Source organism: Pelodiscus sinensis, chromosome 7 (genome assembly GCF_052426305.1).
Source record: "Pelodiscus sinensis isolate ZL-2025 chromosome 7, ASM5242630v1, whole genome shotgun sequence".
NCBI classification, from domain to species: domain Eukaryota; kingdom Metazoa; phylum Chordata; order Testudines; family Trionychidae; genus Pelodiscus; species Pelodiscus sinensis.
In genome coordinates this window covers 64,220,496-64,243,874 of record NC_143058.1, presented here as the reverse complement: position 1 = coordinate 64,243,874, position 23,379 = coordinate 64,220,496, and the positions used below count along the sequence as shown (strand labels likewise).

General features: G+C 46.7%; 1 long non-coding RNA gene across 1 annotated transcript in view; it reads left to right on the top strand.

Annotated features, from left to right (window-relative positions):
• The first annotated feature begins 14,245 nt into the window (after positions 1–14,245).
• The window catches only part of LOC112546473 (uncharacterized), a 40,290-nt gene continuing 31,156 nt past the window's right edge, over positions 14,246–23,379 (top strand). Inside the window, exon 1 of the long non-coding RNA XR_016350095.1 lies at positions 14,246–14,717. This is a non-coding gene — a long non-coding RNA (uncharacterized LOC112546473). The remainder of the gene's footprint in view (positions 14,718–23,379) is intronic.

Below are 23,379 nucleotides of genomic sequence, written 5' to 3'. Positions count from 1 at the left end.
GATTACAGGGGCCCTGGTGCAGGGCAGCAGCAGCGGTTCGATCCCACTTCCCTGCGGCAGGTGACCTCACCCCACTTCCTGTAAAGGGCCTGTGAGTGTGAGAGCCCTGAGCTGCAGGGAGAGGTGTTTCCAGTTAAGGGAATAGAACACAGGTCCCCTGGCACCCAGTGCCTAGCTCAGGGCCAACCCACGGCTTGCGAGCTGCATGCGGCTCTTCCCCCCTTACAGTGTGGCTCACAAAGCCTCCCCCTTGGCTCACGAAGCTTTTTCTACGCCCCTAGGAATGGTCTCTGGACCTCGGCTCCTTGTGCTCACTGGGGCAAGGGAACCTGGTTTTTTTAAAGGGGCAGTGCTGCCTTTTTTTTTCTCAACAATTCTGGGAGATTGGTGGGGAGTTCCTTTTTTGGGGGGGAGGGAGAGGGCTCAACAAAAATTGCTCCAAAGAAAAGTTCTGGTGCCTCTCTTAGCATTTTTTTCCGACGCTGTTTTGGCTCTCTTTGTTTAATGGGTTGGCCACCCTGGCCTGCCTTTAAACCCTGGTGTACTCTCGGTCCAGCCTCTCTGAAACCATTGCATCTGTGTGGATGATGGTTAATGCAGCAGGCACCTGGGTCATCCTAGGCCTCATCCTCCATTGCCTTGCACTCTCTGTTGTCATGCATGTTGTCCAAGCATAAATGTCTAAACACTGGCCATAGCAGCAGGGAGTCAGATGTATTCCTCTTTTACTTGTAGAGTTCCCACATGTGAACGGACCCTGCGCTCAGCATCCGTCACCCAGCCTGATGGCCTCATGCTTTTACAAAGCGATCTAGCTCCGCGGACTCAACCTTGAAAAGGAGTTTTTATGGCATTTATGGTGCTGGAAAAAAAATTATCTGTAGCTGCTCTGCTTGGTATGTTAACACTTACATGTTAAATGCTGAGTAGGGGTGGGAATAGCAGCAGATGATGGCTGGGAACGATCCAATAAAATAGCCATTGTGAAAGGGAGCAGGGAGATGATGGGCAGGAATAGGAAAGATTTAAAAACCCCAGCGCCCTCCCAAATATTAATGTTTCTTCAGGGACTGTGAGCTCTCAGGGGATCTGTTCCTCTCCCATTCAGGTGATTTCATGTGTATTTGCTGCCTGTAGAGGGAGATGGACAGTCGGCCCTAGAACGAGAGACAGCTGACTAGGGGTTAATTCACCCAGGATCAGAAATGCAGTGATATGTTGCTGCCTTCAGATAGATGGCACCCTTCTCCTAAAAGTGACTACCTGTGTTACGAGAGAGGCGTCGGTCAGTTTGAGGACAGTTTCTAGACCCGATTGAGTAAACACTGTGGATAGTCGCAAGTAATAGCCATACAATAGTGCCTAGATGTCTTGCTGCCAACCACTGTGCTAGGCACTATCCAGACATAAGATACTCCCTGTCTCCAAGGAGTTTGGAGGGACTTTCAACAGTCCCTATGGGAATTAGGTGCCCAGTTTCCAGGGATTTTGTTCTAATCACTTTCAGCTCCTTTGATTATGCCACCTAGACTACGGGGGCTGGAGGCACTGCTGGGGCTGCGTTTGGACTGAACTATTTCCCCCTTGCCATTGGCTTTGCAAATGTCCAAATGCTTGGCTCTGCATTCTCTGGGCACATGGAAACAGATCTAAGGGTCATAGTGGACCACAAGCTAAATATGAGTCAACAGGGTGACACCGTCGCAAAAAAAGCCAACATGATTCTGGGAGGCATTAACAGGTGTGTTGTGAGCGAGACACGAGGAGTCATTCTTCTGCTCTACTCTGTGCTGATAGGCCTCAGTTGGACTCTTGTGTCCAGTTCTGGGCCCCACATTTCAGGAAAGATATGGTCAAATTAGAAAAAGTCCAGAGAAGAGCAACAAAAGTTATTAAAGATCTAGAAAACATGAGCTATGAGGGAAGGTTGAAAGGGAATTGGGCTTGTTTAGTTTAGAAAAGATAGGGGACATAATAATGGCTTTCTAGTATCTAAAAGGTTGCTATAAGGAAGAGGGAGAAAAAATTGTTCTCCTTGGCCTGTGATGATGGGACAAGAAGCAATAGGCTTAAACTGCAGCGAGGGAGATTGAGGTTGGACATTAGGAAAAACCTCCTACCTGTCAGGGTGGTTAAACACTGGAATAAATTGCCTAGGGGGGTTGCGGAATCTCCATCACTGGAGAGATTTAAGAGCGGGTTGGACAGACGCCTGTCGGGGATGGTCTAGAATGATGCGGCCGTGAGTGCAGGGGAGTATACTCAACCTTTTGAGGTTCCTTCCAGTTCTATGATTCTAGTCTAAAGGTCAGGGGATGCGTGACACCACCAGGTCACTGGGAAGGGAGGGAAGTACACTACAATGAGCATGTTTATGCATAGATTAGCCGCGAGCCCAATTCATTGGTGCCCCAACCAATCACTAGCGGTCCTCACCTGCCTCGCCATTAATTCTGGTGCTGCAAGGTTGTATCCTATTGGAGGAACACTGGTCTCACAGACCAGGCAGTGGGCATGGCCTGAGAACTGTTCTGAGTGATGCAGGTCACTGTGGATCTCCATGGCTCAAGAAAGCCCCCTGCCCTCTCTGAGCCAATCGGCGAATGTCATAAAAGCAGCCACGATGATTCTGTGCTACTCTGCAGTTCCCGACAATGAGGGAGTCTTCCACTAGCCAACTATATTGTCCCAGTGCATTTGGGGGCTTGAGGGCAAACTGAAATGTTTTGGTTTCAGGTCTCTGGGGTTCGTGTACACCTTGTCTGCCAGCTCCACCGAGGGTGACTTTCCACCCCTTGATTTGCATCCAGGCTTTCCAGATTGAAACAAATCTAGAGTCTGAGAGCCAACCTGGACAAAATAGAGGACTATGTAGCACTTTAAAGTGCTACATAGTCCTGTATTTTGTTTCAGCTACACCAGACTAACACAGCTACATTTCTATCACTATTGGACAAAATAGCTGACTTGTGCCTGGGTTCAGATGAAAACCATGCAACTGACTTTGCTACGGTCTCCACCCAAAAAGCCATAATTTGCTTACAAAACTCAGCAAACCCAGCCTGAATTGGTTACAAAACCGGATACCGGAGGTGCTTTGTGTTTCGTTGTGACGGATTCGGAGCATTTCAGCTCTTGGCTGCGCTGAAGGAAAACAAGCTGGGGAGAGACCTGAGCTTAGCTCGCACAACCTTTCTTTGACCAACAGAGCTGCAATAAATGTACAGCTTCCCCTCTCCAAGAAAGCGGCGGGTGGTATTATTCTGGATGCGTTCTCTGGGCTTCCCTGCGCCTTGCCTTTGTCAAGGGGGTTGTGTTACTTCCACCCAGCGAGAAACCTGGCTGTGAAGTGGCTAACCACCTGCCACTTGCTCCTGGACACCTCATTCTCCAATGACCCCCTGGGCGTATCGTGTCGGCACTAGCCTGCCAACCCAATGAATGTAGTCTGGTGCACGGCACCACTCTCCTGCGCCCTTCTGAAACCTGCTGCCCCTTGCAGACTGCTCCTTGCTCAAAGAGACCGCGCCCAGCTGAATGTGTCCAGCACCGTGCACAGCGCCCACCGGTCTGCATGATTGTTCCCCGGAAGTTGAAGGCTCTTGTACTTGAATCAGCATGACGGCGAGGCTTTAAGAGCGTGGAAACAGAACCCCAGTGGGCGGGGACAGTGGGTTATTTTACTCTCTGAGGAGATTAGGCTGCAAGGGGCGATCTGATGGTGCACAACGTCATGGTGTGAGGCACGTTTGCAGCCTGTGCCCTTAGGAGGGAGAGCTGGAGCCGGGCTTCAGCCTCTGTGGCTACCCAGCTGTAGAGAAATGTGACCCCAGAGAGCTGCCAGACTGGGTCCGAGCCTGGTACGTTCAGCCCAGTGTCCTGTCTTCAGCGCAGCCTGACCCTGCCGACTGGGCTGCCCCGATTTATCCCCTTGGGTCCCCAAATGGAGCGAGACAGACGTCTGGGCCTGCAGTCCATCCGTTTGCGTTCTGAGCTCTGTGGGCTGGATTGTTGGGTAGGAACGCCCCCCTTTGCTCCTGTTCAAAGTTGTGCATCTTCCTGCTTCCTAAGGAGTGGATCCTGCAATTCCTACACCGCGGAGTAGCTAGTGTGCGAGCGGCCCCCTGGACGTGAAGTGCCTCTGTAGGGAGGCTAAGGTTTTGTCCGGCTAAGATCCCTTTACACTGTCACAATAGTGTCCAGGGGCCTTAGTGTAAGTGAGACTCAAGCCCAGAGTGAGTAATGGCCTTAAATGAGACGGGAGAAAGTATGTGCAGAGGGGGCGCCGTTTGACTAGTGACCCAGCATCGTCCACGTGGCCGCAGTACAGAGAGCTGGGTGCCACAGGCTTTGCTTGCATCTGCCCATGGGCCCGCTGTGGTGCATGTGGAACCTTCGAGGCGGCTCCACTCTGCTTTCATTAGGATTTTTTCCCATCTTTCCAGCCCAGTCTGACTTGATTGGCTCAGGTGCTCTGTCTTTCCCCTGAGCTAACCGCCTGGGATCCAGGAGAATTCGTGCAGCACTTCGAGTTCTTCACAGAGATAATATGTGGGGCATTTGTTTACCACAGGAAATGGGAGTGGTTTTAAGTTATCAGATGCTGGACGCTGGCTTAGTTTTCCCTTCCGTTTTGAGTGGTCCCTTTTGTCTCAAGCTGCTACTTTAATTAATGAATTGGTGTCTGGTTTTTATTACTTGACTTTTAGTCATTCCTTGTAACATTTTTCAAAGACAAGGTCCCCACTCAGCAACGCCTGTTGTGTGTGTGTGTGTGTGTGTGTGTGTGTGGGGAGGGGAGAATAGATAGAAGAGCTAAACATCTCACACACTCTAGAGAGAAAGGCTTCATGCTTAGCTCGCTGTGAGATACCAGAAAAAGAATTCCCAGCCACCCTGTGCAGTAACAGCAAAGAGCTGAAATAATAATAATAATACGGTGTTAGCTAAAAGCCAATAGGTTCTCTCAGCTGAGCTAATGTCTGGGTGAAGAGGAAGATGTTTTGCTGCTTCAAATGAGTGTTTGTTAAATGCTTTGGCCTCTGAGGCAAGTAGGATGCTAAGAGAGAACAATGTGTTTCTGTGGTTTTCTAGCACTGTCTAGTCTTGGGAGTATTGGCTTTTTTTTTTTTTAATGTTTTCCAGTTAGGTTGTTTGTCTCCTAAGGGCCTGGTCCGTCAGTGAGAAGACTCCTTTCGACTTCAGTATGAGCTGGAGCAGGCCCATGACATTGTACAGTGTGTGCTTGGAGCAGGATATCAAACTTAGAAACATGGAGGAGTTTAATATAAAGAAATAACACATAAAACCAAGGGCCATGTGGTCTCCAACATGGCAGGCCTGGGGAATATGATGGAGCTGTAACTCAGCCGCTGTGAAACTGAACAGCTCTATTAACTCCATTTTCCACCTCTGGGTCCAACGCAGGAGACTGGGAACACCGCGATCGTCTCACGATGGCATGAAAATGAAGGCGTTTTAAAAATCGAGAGTATGAATATAGTGCTACTTTTTCAATGCGCTATACGTGATAGCACTGGAGAAGCTGTGTGAGAGCACATCCAAAGAGTAGCCTGAGTGAAGAAGCAGGGAGACTAATCAGGAATTTTTTATTCACCAGGGGAAATTTTAATGAAAACAAACATTTTTTTATGAGCTGTTCAGGTTTTTGTTGAAGACTGTGGGTATGTCTACACTACTCCTCATGGAACGAGGTTTATTGGAGCATAAGATTTCATGGGCAAAGACTTCTCGTGGAATGAAATTTATTGGAGCATAAGATTTCATGGGCAAAGACTCCCGTGGAATGAGATTTATTGGAGCATAAGATTTCATGGGCAAAGACCCACTTTGTCAGGGTATGTCTACACTACCACCCTAGTTCGAACTAGGGTGGTTAATGTAGGCAACCGGGGTTGCAAATGAAGCCCGGGATTTGAATTTCCCGGGCTTCATTTGCATATTGCCGGGTGCCGCCATTTTTAAATGTCCGCTAGTTCGGACTCCGTGCCCGCGGCTACACGCGGCACGAACTAGGTAGTTCGGATTAGGCTTCCTATTCTGAACTACTGGTACACCTCGTTCCACAAGGAGTAACGGTAGTTCAGAATAGGAAGCCTAATCCGAACTACCTAGTTCATGCCGCGTGTAGCCGCGGGCACGGAGTCCGAACTAGCAGACATTTAAAAATGGCGGCGCCCGGCAATATGCAAATGAAACCCGGGAAATTCAAATCCCGGGCTTCATTTGCAACTCCGGTTGCCTACATTAACCACCCTAGTTCGAGCTAGGGTGGTAGTGTAGACATAACCTGACAAAGTGGGTCTTTGCCCATGAATCTTATGCTCCAATAAATCTGTTAGTCTATAAGGTGCCACAGGACTTCTCATTGTTTATGACTTTTTCAAGAAAACCTAAAAATGTTCAAGTAAAACCAGAATTTTTTAATGAAAACTTTCATTTTAACAAAAAGCTACACACACACACAACTTTTTCAGTTGACTCTAGGCTTGATCCCACAACCGATTACTTGCACTGAGTAGTAAAAAGGCCTGTCTAGATAGATAGGCTTTCCTGTTAGCCTCAGTCAGAGGCATCAGAAAAGCCTTTGGAAGGGCTATAGGAGATATTTGGTAAAGCACATTCCTTAAGGAACAGATTGTGTTTGCCCCTCAGCCATGTGTATGGGGCAACCAGTAGCTGGGACAATCCAGGAGGCATTCTTGAGAGAAATTATGACTCTGAAAATATGGACAGGGAAAGCAGGGAGTATGCTTCATCATCTCTATAGCCTTCAAGGCATGCTTTCCCTTGTACCCAGACATAGCTCTGTTCCTAATCTCCACCCACCTACTCCTCCCTCTCTTCATGAGCATCACGTACGTGTCCCTTGTTCTTCTCTTGACTCTCAAGTTGAAGATTTGGGAAGGTTCTGCTCAGCGCTCAGCCGTGCTGGTGGGTGGGTCGGTGGGGGATTTACTCCCCTGTGGGGTCGCATAGGAATGACTCTCTGTCCAGCACTAAGAAAATAATTACTTTTACTAGTAGCAATGTAAAGATTTAAAATATAGCAGAACCCAAAGGTCCTAGTAGACATTGATAGAAATGTAGCCGTGTTAGTCTGGGGTAGTTGAAGCAAAATGCAGGACAATGTAGCACTTTAAAGACTAACAAGATGGTTTATTAGATGATGAGCTTTCGTGGGCCAGACCCACTTCCTCAGATCAAATAGTGGAAGAAAGTAGTCACAACCATATATACCAAAGGATACAATTTTAAAAAAATGAACAAATATGAAAAGGACAAATCACATTGCAGAACAGAAGGGAGATGCGGGGGGGTAGGAAGGGGGAGGAAGGAAGGTAAGTGTCTGTGAATTGCTGATATTAAAGGTAGGGAGAGTGGGATGTTTGTGAGTTAATGGTATTACAGGTGATAATTGGGGAAACTGTCTTGGTAATGGGTGAGAAAGTTCAAAGACTTGTTAAGTCCTTGTTGGTAAGTGTCGAATTTTAACATGAATGACAGTTCAGAGGATTCCCTTTCAAGTGCAGATGTAAAAGGTCTTTGTAGCAGAATGCAGGTGGCTAAGTCATTTAGAGAGTGTCCTTTCTGGTTAAAGTGGCAAGAAACTGTTTTCTCTTTGTGATCTTGTCTGATATCTGTTTTGTGGGCATTAATCCTTTGGCGAAGTGTCTGAGATGTTTGTCCAATGTACATAGCAGACGGACACTTTCGGCACATGATAGCGTAGATTATATTTCTGGATGCGCAGGAATATGTGTTCTTGATCTTATAACTCACTTGGTTAGGTCCAATAATGGTATCAGCAGAATGAATATGTGGACAAAGCTGGCAACGGGGTTTGTTGCAAGGGAAGGTACCAGGGTTGGTATTAGTGTGGTATGTCCTGTGGTGGTTGGTAAGAATCATCTTGAGGTTAGGTGGTTGTCTATAGGAGACTATGGGTCTGTCTCCCAGAGCCTTTTTGAGTATGGTATCCTGTTCCAATATAGGCTGTAGTTTATTGATAATGTGTTGGACAGGTTTAAGTTGGGGGTTGTAGGTGATGACAAGTGGTGTTCTATTGTTGGTTTTCTTGGGTCTGTCTTGAAGTAGATGGTTTCTAGGTATTCGTCTGGCTCTTTCAATTTGCTTTTTTGTTTCTCTGGGTGGGTAGTTGAGATTTATAAATGCTTGGTAGAGATCCTGAAGCTTCTGGTCTCTGTCAGTGGGGTTAGAGCAGATGCGGTTGTATCGAAGGGCTTGGCTATAGACGATGGATCGTGTGGTGTGTTCTGGATGGGAGCTGGATGCATGTAGGTAACTGTATGAGTCAGTGGGTTTTCTGTAGAGAGTGGTGTCTAATTTTCCATTGTTGATTTGTACGGTGGTGTCCAGGAAGTGGATCTCTCGTGTAGAATGGTCCAGGCTGAGGTTGATGGTGGGGTGTAGGTTGTTGAAATCTCTGTGGAATATCTCCAGTGTTTCTTGGCCATGTGTCCAGATCATAAAGATGTCATCGATGTACCGTAGGTAGAGGAGGGGTGAAAGGGGACGGGAGTTGAGGAAACGTTGTTCTAGGTCAGCCATAAAGATGTTAGCATACTGTGGGGCCATGCGTGTACCCATGGCTGTGCCGCTGATCTGGAGGTATAAGTTGTTCTCAAACCGGAAATAATTGTGGGTGAGAACAAAGTTACATAGGTCTGCTATCAGGTTGGCAGTAGTGTCCTCTGGGATAGTGTTTCTAATTGCAGTGAGTCAGTCAAGAAGAGCAGATGGGAATCTATAAAGCACAAGGAAAAGTGTGTTGGACATTTGGTTTTTTTTCAATACAGCTTCTTTCAGCATTAGTAATAAAAGGAAGCCATGTACTCAGATATCTGTCATATGAATCACTCTGAAGGCTGGTCACTTTTTCCATGGCTAACCCTTTCCAGATTTATGTAAGTCATCTGCCCTGTGTAGGAGGACGAATCTTTCCTCAGTTAACCATAGTGGTGATCCATTTGCTCAGAATAATGAAAAGGTGGTAAAAGAGAGACACGGTGGGTGGATCCAATATCTTTTATTGGACCAGCTTCTGGTGCAGAAGAGAGAGAAGTTTTCAAGCTCGCACAAAGCTCTTTTTCAGGTCTGGGAAATCTAGGGCTTGTCTACACTTATGCTGTAGGACTTAGTGAAGATATAGAGGAACTCCACCTCCCCAAGGTGTATTCTGATTAGAAGACAAATCAGGATGCATCTACACTGCAGGGTTTAACCCAAAATAAGCGACACAAATTGAGCTACATCAATTGCGTAGCTTCTTTCGAAATTGGGAGCATCTACACAGCACTTGTTTCGAAATAAAGCACTCTTCCTACGCCGTCCCTTACTCCTCATCCAGTGTGGGTCACAGGAGTCAGAGTAAGTCGTCCTCCAGCTTGACAGCATTTCGACATTATGTCGAAATAACTACCTGCTGTGTAGATGCAGACTAAGTTAGTTCAAAAGAATGCTAGTTACTTCCAAATGATGTTGCTGTGTAGATATACCCTCAGTTAACTTTTGTAGGGCTCCATTGCTGGTGGATCACTGAGCTCAGCTGTCCAAAGTCTTCCCAGCACAGACATTTCAGAAAATTTTCTAGTATCTAGTGTAGTTGAGTTATGGCAGCTGCAATACAAGAGCTTACACTGAGTAACAGTATGGTTAAAAGAGAACAAAAAAGTGTGTCCAATGTCTATCAAACTTATAAGGATTGCAAATACTAATTTCTATTTGCCAGGCATCTTTCTGAGCCCCATTCTTTGGTTTTTGGTCTTTAATCAATATATTAGGTCCAATTGCATTGTTTGTTTGTTTTTAAATAGCTTAAGTTTTGGGATAAGGCGCAATGAAGCCTCATGATGTTGCATAATGTCACAGTGCTCTGCAATCAAATGGTTGTGAAGGTTACAATATTCATTCCTAAGCTAAAGGTCTGATTTGGTGCATGTTCAGGCAAGTGTCTTGATCAAGGTGGGCAAATACTGACCCACTGGCCAGATCTGATCCACCAGGGTTAGTCTGTGACGGGTCCCCCCCGCACTCTGTTTACCTGCATCTCCGTATTGGTGATCACGGTTCTTGTTGGCTGTGAATCGCTGTTCCTGACCAATGGGAGCAGTGGGATGGGGTGAGGGCCCACCGGGGACTAACCCTGGTGGGCCACTGATTTTTTATTGCCCATCCCAGTCTCGATCCAGCCACAATGGGACCCCTCAACATTTATCGACTCCCTCTTCAGGAAAACGTCCCATCACCTGAGGAAAGCCTGAATAAAAGCCATGCTGGGTGTGAATGTGGACACAGTGCTGAGGCCTTAGCTTTGTGCAGAAAGCTGCCTCTTGCCCCCTCAGTGGGACGCGCTGCAGCTGTGATCCCTCCGCCGCTTCCGAGGTCGTGTCTTCACTGTGAGCTGGATCAACAGAGTGTAGACACGATAAATCGACTGCCGATGGCTCTCCCGTGAACTCTGGTACTTCACCACAACAAGGAGCACAAGGGGAGTTGACAGGAGACCATCTCTAGTTGACACCCTGTAGGAAAGACGTCGTGGTAAGTAGGTCAGCTTCAGCTACATTGTTCACAGAGTGGTAGTTGAGTAACTTAGATCAATTTCCCTCAGGAGATTAGGCCAGCTGCGAGTCTCCTCCTATGCTCAGTTCCATGGCGCAATGCTGATCTTCAATGCTGCCAGAAACTCAGGTATCAGCTACAACCGTGAGCACACCTGAGTCAATGGACCAGCTAGACAGCAGCACTCCTTGGAAATGCTGCAGCTCGAGCTGGAGATAAAGGGTGAAATCCCATCTCCAATAAGCCAATGGCAAAACTGCTTTCGACTTCAGCAGGGTCAGGAGTTCAGCCAAACCTTCTTAATCAAGGGGAGCCAACTGTAGAAAGATCTTCAGGAGCAGATTGGAGTACCCCAGAGTCTGACTGCTTCAGACTCTGGGTCGCCTTCACCGTAATCTACATGATAATGGGTGGAGCTGGTTGAAATTCAGAATTTCCAACCCACAGGAAGTTTCCAAGATTTTGAAATTTGGTTTTATCCCAAAATGGAGGGAGGAGAAGGGAGAGTTGAAAACTCAGAATCTTTTTGCAAGTGAAGCAATAGAAAAATAATTTTTATATTTCTGTTATATTGATATAACAAAAAAGTCCAAAGAAAACATCTTGAATCTTTCAGAAACATGTTAACAATTTCCTGTGAAAATGATTAAACAGTTAATGTCCCTGCAAAATATTTTGATTGCTATCAAATCTGCATTTTCCAATAGAAAACTGTTCCATTAGGAAGCAGTAGAGGACAAATGTGAAAAGGGTTTAAAGGTTCTGTTTGGATCAACTTTCAGGTTCTTATTGGAAACTTACCTGAACAATCTTCATTTCTTGGGTCATCAAGAGAGACATAGAACCTTCCCAAGGATGGTTTTTTCTTGTGATATATATGGAAATTAAAATGACTTACAAATAACAAAAATAGCTTGCTAGACTGTTTCAGAATTAAGAAGCATTTACATTTGAGTTTTGTGGGAAAGTTGGCTCCTTCCTTACTTTTGTTTCAGCTTGCCAGCCTCTTGCACATACTCCATGGCATGGAAATTCTTGCTGTTCAGAAGCTGTAACGAGATAACAGCTCCTTAGGAATCTTTATGTGTATTTTGCAAAAATGGAGATTACAAAACAACAACAACGCTGAGGATGTGTCGTGCCAGATGCCCAAATTGTATAGTTTTAATCCAGGCATCCAGGAGCTACGTGGAGTTATTACTGGTCTGGCACAGATTAATCATGGACAGTCCGGGGGCTGGCAATATGCCCACCTCAACTCATGTCTGATGTTCGGGGCTTGATGTTCTGGGATTTTATCTCCAGGGCAGGCTGTACGACTAAGAAATGTCAGTTGCCCTTCGCCAATTGATGGAGTCAGTCCTCTGAAGGCCAGTTGTCAATTATATGTTTTCATTACTGATAAAATCAATCTTCTTCCTAGTGCTTATCCTGGCAAGGCATACAAGATACTTCCACCCTGTCCCTCCTCCCCCCTGGATGTCTCGCTGAAGCAATGTTCACATTTCAGATCCATATAAGAGCACCAGAAGCACTGAAGTTGGATACATCGGTCCTTTTGTATATACGTTCCCATTCTTTTTGGCTCCAACACCTGTGTAGCTCCTTCGTGGCTGAGTCTGCTGAATCGATTCTCCTTAAGATGTCTGGCACCCATTTGGTAAATCAATCTGCAGTGGGACAGAGCCAGGCTGGCTGGTACAGGACAGTAGTAGAAAGCAGATATGCTGGCCACTGGATCATCTGACCCCTGAATAACCAGAACAAAGGCTATTCCACCTGGCTAATGGGCTCACCGGGCTCCAATTAACCTGCAGAAGTCAGCTGAGAACCTTAGGCTAATGTGGACACCAGATGCCAGTGAAGGCCCCACCCATACTGTTTAACAGCTCTCCCTCTGTCAGTATTAGGGGCCGTGTCCAGACTCAGGGGTTTTTTCGGGAAAAGTAGCCTTTTCCCGAAAAAAATTCCCCTGCGTCCAGACTCAAGCCGCATTCTTTCGAAATTATTTCGAAAGAACGCGGCTTTTCTTTCGATGGCGGTAAACCTCGTTTCACGAGGAAGAACGCCTTCTTTCGAAAGTTCCTCTTTCGAAAGAAGGCGTTCTTCAATGTAAAGAGGCCGTCTTCGAAAGAGAGCATCCAGACTCGCTGGGTGCTCTCTTTCGAAAAAGAGGATTTCTCTTTCGAAACATCCGCCTGCAGTCTAGACGCAATCTTTTGAAAGAGGTTCTTTCGAAAGATGCTTTCGAAAGAGCCTCTTTCGAAAGAAGCCTGCAGTCTAGACATAGCCAGGGAGAGGAGCTGGAGGAGAGGAAGTGCCGCTGAAGGGCAGGGTAATAAAACCACCAAGGAAGGGAGCCCTGAGGGAAGAGCGAAGGAGGCGTTGAGAGAGGAAGGGAATGACCATGGGGAAGTTGACTGGGGAAGTGGAGCAGCTCTGAAGGGAAAGCTGCCAACAGGATCCCTGGGATGGAGCCTGGAGTAGAGCGTGGACCCGGGTTCCCCCCATCCTTCCCTGATCCACTGCAGAGACACCCCCGAGAGGGAGGACTGGCCTCCATCTGCCTTCTGGAGTTCAGAATAAATCAGGAGCCATGTTCTGTTGGAGATCCCTTGGGGAAAGAAGGAGGGTGAGGGAATCTATGTTATTCTGTGGATGAGCGAGACAAGCTACCGAGCTTCATCGGAAGAACAGCTCTTTGTGCCTCGAAAGCTTGTCCGTCGTGTCTTGGGGACCACACGGCTGCAAGTGCCCTGCCTCTGTCATCTTGGGGCCAGAGGGTACGTTGACACTTGCTCCCTAGTTCGGACTAGGGATGCAAATGTAGCCGACCGAAATTGCTAATGAAGCGGGGATTTAAATATCCTCATTTTTTGAGGAGTAACATTAGTTCAAACCAAGGGGTTTGATTCGAATGAACGCGTCCCGGAGCACACTTTCTGGTTCGAATACGCTGTTGAGTGGAATAACGCATGGGCGAGATTATGCTAATGAAGTGCAGGATATTTAAATCCCCACTTCATTAGCAATTTTGCTCGGCTACCTTTGCATCCCTAGTTCGAACTAGGGAGCAAGTGTAGACGTACCTAGAGAGATTTGGTTTGGAGAGGTTAGTCCCCTTCAGAGAGTCCCTTCTGCCTGGGACCAGTAGTTCTGAGGATGTAGGTTGTTCACGTTCCCCATTAGGGCAATATTTTCCTTTCCCCGCTGGGCCTGCTGTTGGCCTTCACTCCTGTCCCTGAGCAGGGCCCTTTCTCAGATGCTACTGGCCAGTGGCAGAGGGCTCCGAGGCTGACATCAGCAGGAGCAGCCACGCTCTGAAGCAGAGCAGTGAATATTGCTGCCTTGCCTGTCATCCTTAGCTTAGAAAGGAGAGCTGCACATTTAAAACCAGCCCTCGGTGTGCAGCCCGGGGCCTGAGGGATTGCTGACAACCAGAGCAGGGAGCAGACCACTGCGGCGCCTGCCTGTTCCGTCCTCTACAACGCGTGTGCTAGCCCAGCCCAGCCCAGCCTTGCGAGGGGGCCTGTTTGTTTTGATTGAGTAGCATGTGTTGTGCTTGATAGATGGCAGCGAAGGAGAGGTCCCACGCCCGGCCCCTCACTGGCCAGTGACTTGAAGTGGCTCAACAAACAGTTGTATTCGATTCATCTCAGGATGGGGCTGGTGGGAAATGAAGAGCGGGGTTTGTTGCCAAACCCATGATGTGTGTGCTCTTTCCATCTGGGAACACTGAGTCATAAAAGGAAATAAAAGCTGTTACATTTCTTAGTGATGAAAAAAACAAGCCGTAGCCTCTTACACACACACACGCCTCCTCTCCCTGCCCCCCTTTCTCCAGTGAGCACTTTCCCTGGAATAGGTTACGAAACCTGGCTCGCTCCAGTCGACATCATTTGCTTCAGCTAAAAAAGCATCAAGTCTGCCCGTGGATGAGATTTCTCCTCCCAGCCCCTGAGCACCCACCTCAGAAAAGGTCGTCTTTTGGTTTTACAGCTCATGTTGTTTATTTATTTGCTGCTGTTTGGATTCCTCTGAGAACAGCGTGGAATCCCGGTTCCTGTTTGGTCAAGTTGCCAGCCGGACACCTCCCTGCTGAGTTGTCCAAGGTATGCTTAGCAGAAACCAGATAGTGACAAATGCTTACATGGTACTCTCATGCCAAGTGGAAGGCAGGAGTACAGGCGGGGGAAAGCAGCAGTCGCAACAAAAGAAATAGGTGACCGGAAAAAAAAACTTGAGAAGACTAGAGGAATCTTCCCATGTGTCCAATGAATTTGAGCTTGGATATCCACCGCCTTGTCCCTTGGGTTGTCATTTACAAAGTGGGTGGGAAATGCCACCAGTCACTTTTACAGTCACTTTACAAAGGTGTCAGTAGCAAAGCAAGGTGCAGGCCCAATGAGGCATCAGACTGCACATGGTGCAAGGAAGGAGCAAGACTTTCTAGCGACAGTATTTGGAGGCTGAACGTATGACCCTGTCCGACACAGTTAACTGTATGTGGAGTAGCTGTTTGAAAAACCAGCTGCCATAGGTTACCTGCTGGATTTCATCCTGGAATGGGAGGCCAGCCCTGAACAGCTTTGCTATGGAGGCTGCTCTTGAGAGGATGGGAGCCGCCCCTGAACTGATCCATATCCCCCTAGCACGTATGCAAATAAGGTGGAAGGGCTTCTGTACCCCACAGCCTGGCCTAGCGTCCATAGGAAGCCAGCCTGTGTCCTAGCCTCAGGTTAGATCTCACCTCCCTGCTTCATCACTTCACATGCAAAGAACCTAATGAGCTGGGCTGCAGGGAGGGGAAGTCAATTTCACCCTTACTGCACGGACTGCCCACAGCAAAGGGAGCCAACGTGTAACGAGTGCTGGCAGTCATGGACTTGTGAGCCATGGCAGTGGGGTTTTCACTAGTAACAGGCACCTGCATGGCCTATCATAGATTCATTGAGGGGACCTCTGTGACACTCTAATCTGACCTGTATCAGCCACGCTGTACATCCGCCAGGCTCCAGTAGGGCAGAGCTCCGATGCTGCTTCAGAGTCAAGTTGGTGATTCGGCAGAAAGCACCCCATCTTCTGAGTCGGCCCCGAAACAAGGCCCCAGTAGCAAAGGGCTCCCTCTTGCAGAGGAGAGGAATAACCGAGATGATGACAGCTTGTGATCATTAGAATCCCATTTCACATTTTTAAGGCATAGGAAGCATTAGGTCTATTGGCTTGTTTACATTCTGTCTTGGTAGCTACATTCTGCTAATCTAACCCACCCCTGTAATAAACTTAGAAATCAACACATTGTCTGTTAGCACTTTATAGACTAACAAAACATGTAGATGGTCTCATGTGCTTTCATGGGCACAGCCCACTTTTTCAGATGGATATGAGATTCTAGCTTTCCTTCGGGATGTACAGTACAGCTTTGCTGTGGGCTGCTCGGGAAAAGGTGGTTGATTTTCATTCGGAGTGTTTGAATGGAATGATCTTGAAATTACTTTTTTAGGAGCCCGGGTGCTCTCTTGCAATGGGAATTAGGCTAAAAGATGTGTGTGATACTCCATGCACTGAGTTATAATCCAAGCACTGCTGTCAAGTTTGCTCTGTGGCCTTAGACAGACACAAAGAATTTCAGTAGTTTGCTACTTTATCTGGGAAATGAGGATAATCATTATAAGACCTACCATTCTTCGGGTGTTTTTGAGGACTAGTTGATATTTGGCATAGTCCTTTAAAAGATGGAAAGCAGGATATGTGCTAAGTATTATTATTGGTTTGTAAAGTTTATTAAGCACTTTGGGATCTTCGGAGGAGAGGCACTATATACATATCACTTATTATTAGTCTTACCAGTACTGAAGTAGCAACTTATATGGGAATATGAAACTTGAGATCTACCGAGTAGTGCCAACATCTGTTACCACTTACTCAACCCACATACAGTCCTAGCTGTTCTAGCTTGGCGGGCTGTATGAAGGAGTTGGTTTGAGATGAGTAAATTATGGCAGCGCCAGGACATTCTTATGCCTGGTAAAGCGTGTGCACACACACTTGCCAAGATTGTGAAAAATGAGCAGGGATTTTGGGTCTCCAACCTGAGACTCCTAAAAGGAGCCTGATTTTCACAGGGCAGGGACTTCAGGGCCTTTTTAGGGTGCCCAATTTAAGACACCTTGAGTGCAGGGCTACCTCGAAACACCTTGCTCTAATTTCCCTCTCCTTGAGATTCACAAAGACCCCGCTGATCTCTTGGGATCTTGCGTGCCCCCGCAGAAGTGAGCATCCCTGTACGTGTAAGAAATGGCAACGTTTTCCGAATCAAGTCATGAAGCTCTATACAGATGTTTCTTCAAACCTTCTGATTCCACAGTGTGGTAAATCCAGCACAGGGACGTGTTTGGCGTCGCAGGCATCTTTTGTTCCACTTGTGGGTCCGCCACACAGCGCAGTGGGACCAGGTTCTCCGCGTGGACACATCTCCAGCTCACTTCTTCAAAAGGAAGGTGACAAAACCCTTTGCCCAGGCAGCAGATTTCCAAATGCCATGGCAGCGTCTCACTAATGGCCCAGGTTGCCTAATGAGTTGGCTGAGACTCTGAAATGAGTTTATTGTCACTCTCGCTCGCAGGGAGCAAGAGGAGTGGCAGCAGTACAGAGACCAGGGGAAACTTTTGATTGAATGGGGCTTAAAAAGGGGTCAACCCCCATTCAATGGCTTGTGTCACTGTGTCTGTTCAAATCAAAACTATTCGCTAGTTTGGGGCAAATTGGGTGAGTAGTTTTGGCTGGGGAAAAAAAATTCCTTAAAAAAAATGGTGTGTGTGTGAAATCAGTTTGCTTTGACATTTCCTAAGCTAAATCATTGGACTTTTCACTTTGAAATAACATTTCATTTTGAGCTAGATTTATGTGAAAAAATCTGAGCATGAAATACATGGGCATTGTTTCAGATCGAGCAACATATTTTTGGTGACGGGGAAGTGTGTGTTTTGTTAAAAAACAAACAAACCAGAAAAAATGCCATTATGATCAATGTGAAGCCATTTGTTTTTAGTTCAGCCAGCGACCTGAAAAATCTGCTGTTTACTTGGCTGTAAACATGTTTTAGTATTAGGGTTTCCTGTCCGGTATTTTCTAAATAAGATGTAATGTAGATTGTGATGTAATGTCAAGTGTGACTGGTATTTTTGTTGAAACCATCTGGCAACCCTATTTAGTATTGTATATTTAAAGGCACAGTAACCCCCCAAATAATAAGCAGGAAGTACAGTATTTGCTCTTAGTCTTTTGTCTTAGTCAATCATAGAAACATAGAACACTAGAACTGGAAGGGACCTTGAGAGGTCATCGAGTCCAGTCCCCTGCCCTCATGGCAGGACCCAGCACTGTCTACACCATTCCTGATAGATGTCTGTCTAACCTGCTCTTAGTCAAATACCATTGCTTTAAGTTTCACATGTACGAATATTAAAGTAGAGTTCTGGTGTAGTTCTGTGGGTCCTTCACTTGATGCTTTCGCTAGGAAACAAGTCCGCGGGGGTCAGAAATCAGCATTACCAACTGCCAGGGTTCAAAAATCATGGGACTGGCTTAAAAAATCCTTGAACGTTCACATTTTTGGGGTTTAACTTTGCAACCCTGAAGGGTAGAAACATTTTTTTTTAAAAAGAAGAAATGTGAGAGTTTCACAAATCCTGGGAACTGGGGCTTGAAGAGAAACACCTGGAGCTGCGAGAGATGGAAACATGGAGGTTATCTGTTCGTGGTAAAGGTTCATTTTTTTCCTGCCTCATCCACAAGCCACAGTATTTCACTTACATTAGATCCCTCAGCGCTGGCTCAAAAAACACATGGAATTTTTGGTCCACTTAGCAAGTTGTACCCAGAATTTAAGAGGCAAAGGAGAAATTGGTCTTGGCTAGCTATGGTTGAAATATATAAGCTTTATAAAAACAGTGGCAGCTTCCACTGTGCCCAGAAATGATAAACCCCTCCCCCTCCTCAAGAGACCGAAAGAAAGGACTGAATGCAAAATAACCCTAGGAAAGATATTACGAGGCCGGGGAAAGATTCCTCCTGACCATATAATGCCCAGCACAACACATAGTGGTATGGCTGGTCAGCATCTCTGGGGCAGGTCCATTAATTAACTGGGACTCAGCACCTCAGCAGTTCCTTTGTGATTGAAGTTTGCAATCAGCCCCAACTGTTCTGTTGGAATCATTCCTCAGGCACAAGTAATGTAGCTGTGTCAGATCTACCAGCCCTTCTTCCTTTGTTTGGAAGCAGAAGCTTCTCGCGGCATAGCTGGGGCGGTACAAGTCCACTGTGTAGACCTACCATTGATGCCAAACCAAGGAAGAGGCAGATCTCTGGTGTAATCACTCTTTGCTAGTGGGAGAGAGCCCTTCTGCCGGCATAATTAAGCCCTTCCCCTCTATGAATGGTGGGAACTATGTTGGCAGAAGATGCTCTTCAATAGGCTTTGGATCGGGGCCAGAATTGGTTAGCCCCAGTGTTTCCTCAGCTGCAGAGAGAGGTTGCTCATTCTCGGGGATGTTTCATCAGTATCCGTCAGGGGCGGGTGAGGAATCAGTCTTAATTACTGTACACTAAGGGACTTGCACTGTCCTGCAAAAAGCTTCTGCCAAGTCACTGATGTGGCCTTTCACAGTTTCCCTTTTTCCACTTTATGCCAGACAGGGCTCTGTTGCAGTCTGGCAGCTTTGGAGAATGACCTGGAAAAGGGTGATTCTAATTAGTCCAGCAAACCCCACCCCTAGCGAAGTGGGTCTTTGCCCACGAAAGCTCATGCTCCAATACATCTGTTCATCTATAAGGCACAGGACTCCTTGTTGCCCACTTTTACAGAGATCCTCCCCAGTCCAATACGATCACAAGTGGCGAAGTGATCACACATTAGGTGCAGCTATCTTTGGGTTTCACCTTATAGAAGTTTATGGTTTAGTAAGAAATGTTACCAGTTTTGACAAAGAGAACAAAAGTGGCTAGTGATTTTAACTGCCTCAGTATTAGGGTGTGCTATGGAAACCATGTCCAATGGTAATCGATTTATAGACCAGAAGGGACCATTAAATCATTTCTTCTGACCTCCTGTATGTCTCAGGATGAGACTCTTATCCACTAAAACAACTTCTGTTCTGTGCACGTGTAACATACTCTATGTTACGCCCCAGAAGTGGGATTTGAACCCAGAACCCACACAGAGTGCTCCTAGGCTTTAAGGTTGATCATCTAGTTCAGAGCAACTCAACGTGTGGCCTGGTACAGTGTGGGTTTACACAGGGCTCAACACATGGCCCACAGGTGGGAGCCAAAACAAAAAAGTAGTTAACATAACGATCTTCTGTTGCTATGCGTTTTAGTAGTTAAATTCCTGGACTGGTCATTGCTTGTTAAAAGTGCTGTCATATGAGTGGAAATCGGGTAAATACTGCATTTTATTAATATCAGCAGAACTGACTTAAATGGGGCCTGCGTGTTGTGTAGTGGTGCCTTAATCTTCGTGTTCATGCCCGTCAGTGTGAAAAAAGCTATTTGCATATATTTGCATGTCTATGCAACCACACTTAAGAGGCGGCCCTCGGCATGTGCTGTGAGTATCATTGTGGCCCCCGGGGCTGCCAAAGTTGAGTAGCCCTGTTCAAGTCCAAGATTTCTCAAACTCCTGCATGGGGGTTGCATGCTGTCAGCCTCCGTCCCCAAATCCTGCCTCACCTCCAGCATTTATAATAAACATACACATACAATAATGTATGGAACATGTATTGTTAATTTATAGTGGGGGAGAGTCCAATTCAAGGATTTGCTGGGTGAAAAGGAGTCAGCAATACAACCACCAATAGAGTCTGACATGCTGCATATTTCAGGTCACAGAACCTCATCCACTCCTGCAACAGACCCCCACCCTCTGGCTGAGTTACGGGCATCCTCAAACCGTGATGTAAAGACCTCTGACTGACAGAGTAACCTGCAGTTACACCAGTTCAAACCTACAAATGAGCCGGCCCCATGGTGCACAGGAAAGCGAAGAAAGAACTTGGGGTTCTGCCAATCTGACACAGGAAAATTCTCTCTCAACCTCAAATCTGGCAATTAGTTAGTCCCTGAGTATGTGGGCAAGACCCACCAGCCAGACACCTTGGAAGGAATTCTCTAGTAACTCGGAGCTGTCTCCATCTAGAGTCCTGTCACTGAGCAGTAGAGAGACTGGCTTCTAGCGTCTGACATACCATTCTTCAGACTGTTCCCTCCATAAACTTATCAGGCTCAGTCTTGAAGCCAGCAAGGTGTTTTTGCCCCCACTTCACCCCTTGGAAGGCTGTTTCAGAACTTCACTCCTCCGGCGGTTAAAAACCTTTGTCTAATTTCAAGACTAAACTTGTCGGTGGCCAATTTACACCCGTTTGTTCTTGTGTACACACTGGTGCTTAACATAAATAACTCCTCTCCTTCCATGCAATTTATCCCTTTGATGAGCTGTTTCTGAAAATAAGGCGCATCCACCCGGGCCCCCAGATTCCTAGTAATTTGTTAATGCTCCATGCTTCATGATTCGATCGCAAGATGAGCAGCAGTGCTCTTAAAAGCAGATGGATGGATCTCAGTGTCTGGTGGGGAAGAGAGGCAGATTGAGATGCACTCATGCTCTTATTCCTGAGTCCTGCTCCAGCTGTGAAGAAGAATGAACAAGGGAATCTCCTTACAACAACCATGCTGAAGATGACCTCACCCGGGTACAATGTTTTTAATCAATTGGAGATCTCACCGTGTTTCACAAAAGTGTGTCTCCGTCATCCTTTCCTGTAGCCATATTGTGTTGAATGTTGGATGGCAGATGTTCATGTCTTCAGTCTCATTCTTTGAAAGGACGGTGTGTGATGGGGAGAATTATAGTTATCATTTCAAGTGCTGGAAGGCGCTTTATGTGGTCAGGACAGCTGGGCATTGGGAGCTTTGTTCTAATCTCGCCTCTGCCACTGAATGCTCTGTTGCTTAGAATAAGGAACAATTTACAACTATTAGGAAAAGCTATTTCCCTAGGAGGGTGGCACTGGAATGGGCTCCCTAAGGAGGTTGTGGGTTCTCCATCCCTAGAGGTTTTTTAAAGTTCTGGCTTGACAAAGCCCTGGCTGGGATGATGGAATTGAGATTGGTCCTGCTTTGGGCAGGGGGCTGAACTTGATGACCTCCCGAGGTCTCTTCCAGCCCTGGGATTCTATCATTCTAATAAATGTCTTGACTTTTCTGTCTGGTTTCTCTGTGGGAAGTGGGGACGATGTGATTGACCCGTTTGTCTCAGAGGACGTGTTGAGAACATTGTCAGTCCCCGTAATACACGAGGTTCGAAGGGATGCCGGAAAGGATGAGACCACAACTGGGGGTTTCAAAAAGTACAAACTGATTTTATTTTGATGGCGCCAGACAATCATCAGAACAAAAATTAAACAGATTGCCAGACAACACAAAACAATTCCCTGAGGCTTTTCTAAATCACAATAATTCCCAATAACTGCCCAGGGGTTAGGAACAGTTGAATTAACACTGGTATTATCCATAGGGCTGACTATTTACACAACTTTATACAAGGAAACAGTAAAAAACCTAAACCACAACTATTTATAAACTAACTTAGTAACTTTTTAGCCACTGTCACTTGGCAAGCAATAAGGACAACTAAAAAATCAATTAGGATAGGGATGATGGTGGGGGGGGGGGGTGTTATACCAGTTCTGGAGACAGCAGGAACACAAGTACCGGTCACACGCTCATAAACTGTCTCCACTCGGGTCGACCAACTCGGAGTACGCTCAGTAAGACTCAAGAGCGGGGGGTGCAAGGCGTCTGGGTGATCAGGCCAGGCGTTCACTCAATGCGAATCCCCAGTGAGAGAGGGGCTGCCTGCCTGTTTTATTGCCTGTGAACTTATCACCCCATAGGTTGGTTTTTGCTGCAGTGGGTGGAGTAGCAGGCCTGAGCACCAGTCAGCCCACTGGCTGATCTGTTACTGCAATGGGTGGAGCGAGCAGGGGAAGATTATTAATTTACATGCCCTTATATGGAAAACACTCCACCTCACAGACAGAGCCCCCTATACCAGCCTCAGAGGTATTACAGGCTATGGCTCCCTGCGACGGGCAGCCATTCCTGATGTTCTGTCTCGGACATGCCCCCGTGGCTGTCCGGAGCAAGCGGTAAGGGGGTTGCCTAAGGTGAGAGCGCACGTAAGGGTAATCAGCAAGAAGCCAATTGGGTAAATTGAGGTTCTGGTGAGCTGCTGTCTTCAGAAAGGGGAGAAAGGGAAAAGTAAGCAACAGTAACAGGGAAAGCGGAAACAACTCTGTGGATAAGAGCTTTTGCAACAGCAGTGCCCACTAAAAAGGCTAGTAACACAAGAGCACATACAATCAACCACTGCTTAATGGTGGATGCCCAAGTACTCAGTCCTCAAGAGGAAAGTTTTGTTTGCCACCAGTCCCATTCTTCCCGCTGTTCGCGAATCCGAACTGCAAGTGAGGTCAGCTGTTGGGTGATGGCTGAAACGTTGTTCCACCCGAGCTTGAAACGCAAACGGTATTGGTCCTTAAACCTGGGGTCAAGGTCCTCGAGTGCCATACAAAAGTCCTTCTGCAATATAACCTGTATCATTATACGATTCTTTTCGGCATAATGAGCTAGTACAGTAAGAGCCAAATCAACTTGTCGAAACCCTTCAGCGGTCAAATTAGTGAGGGCTTCGAGATTGCGGGACATTTG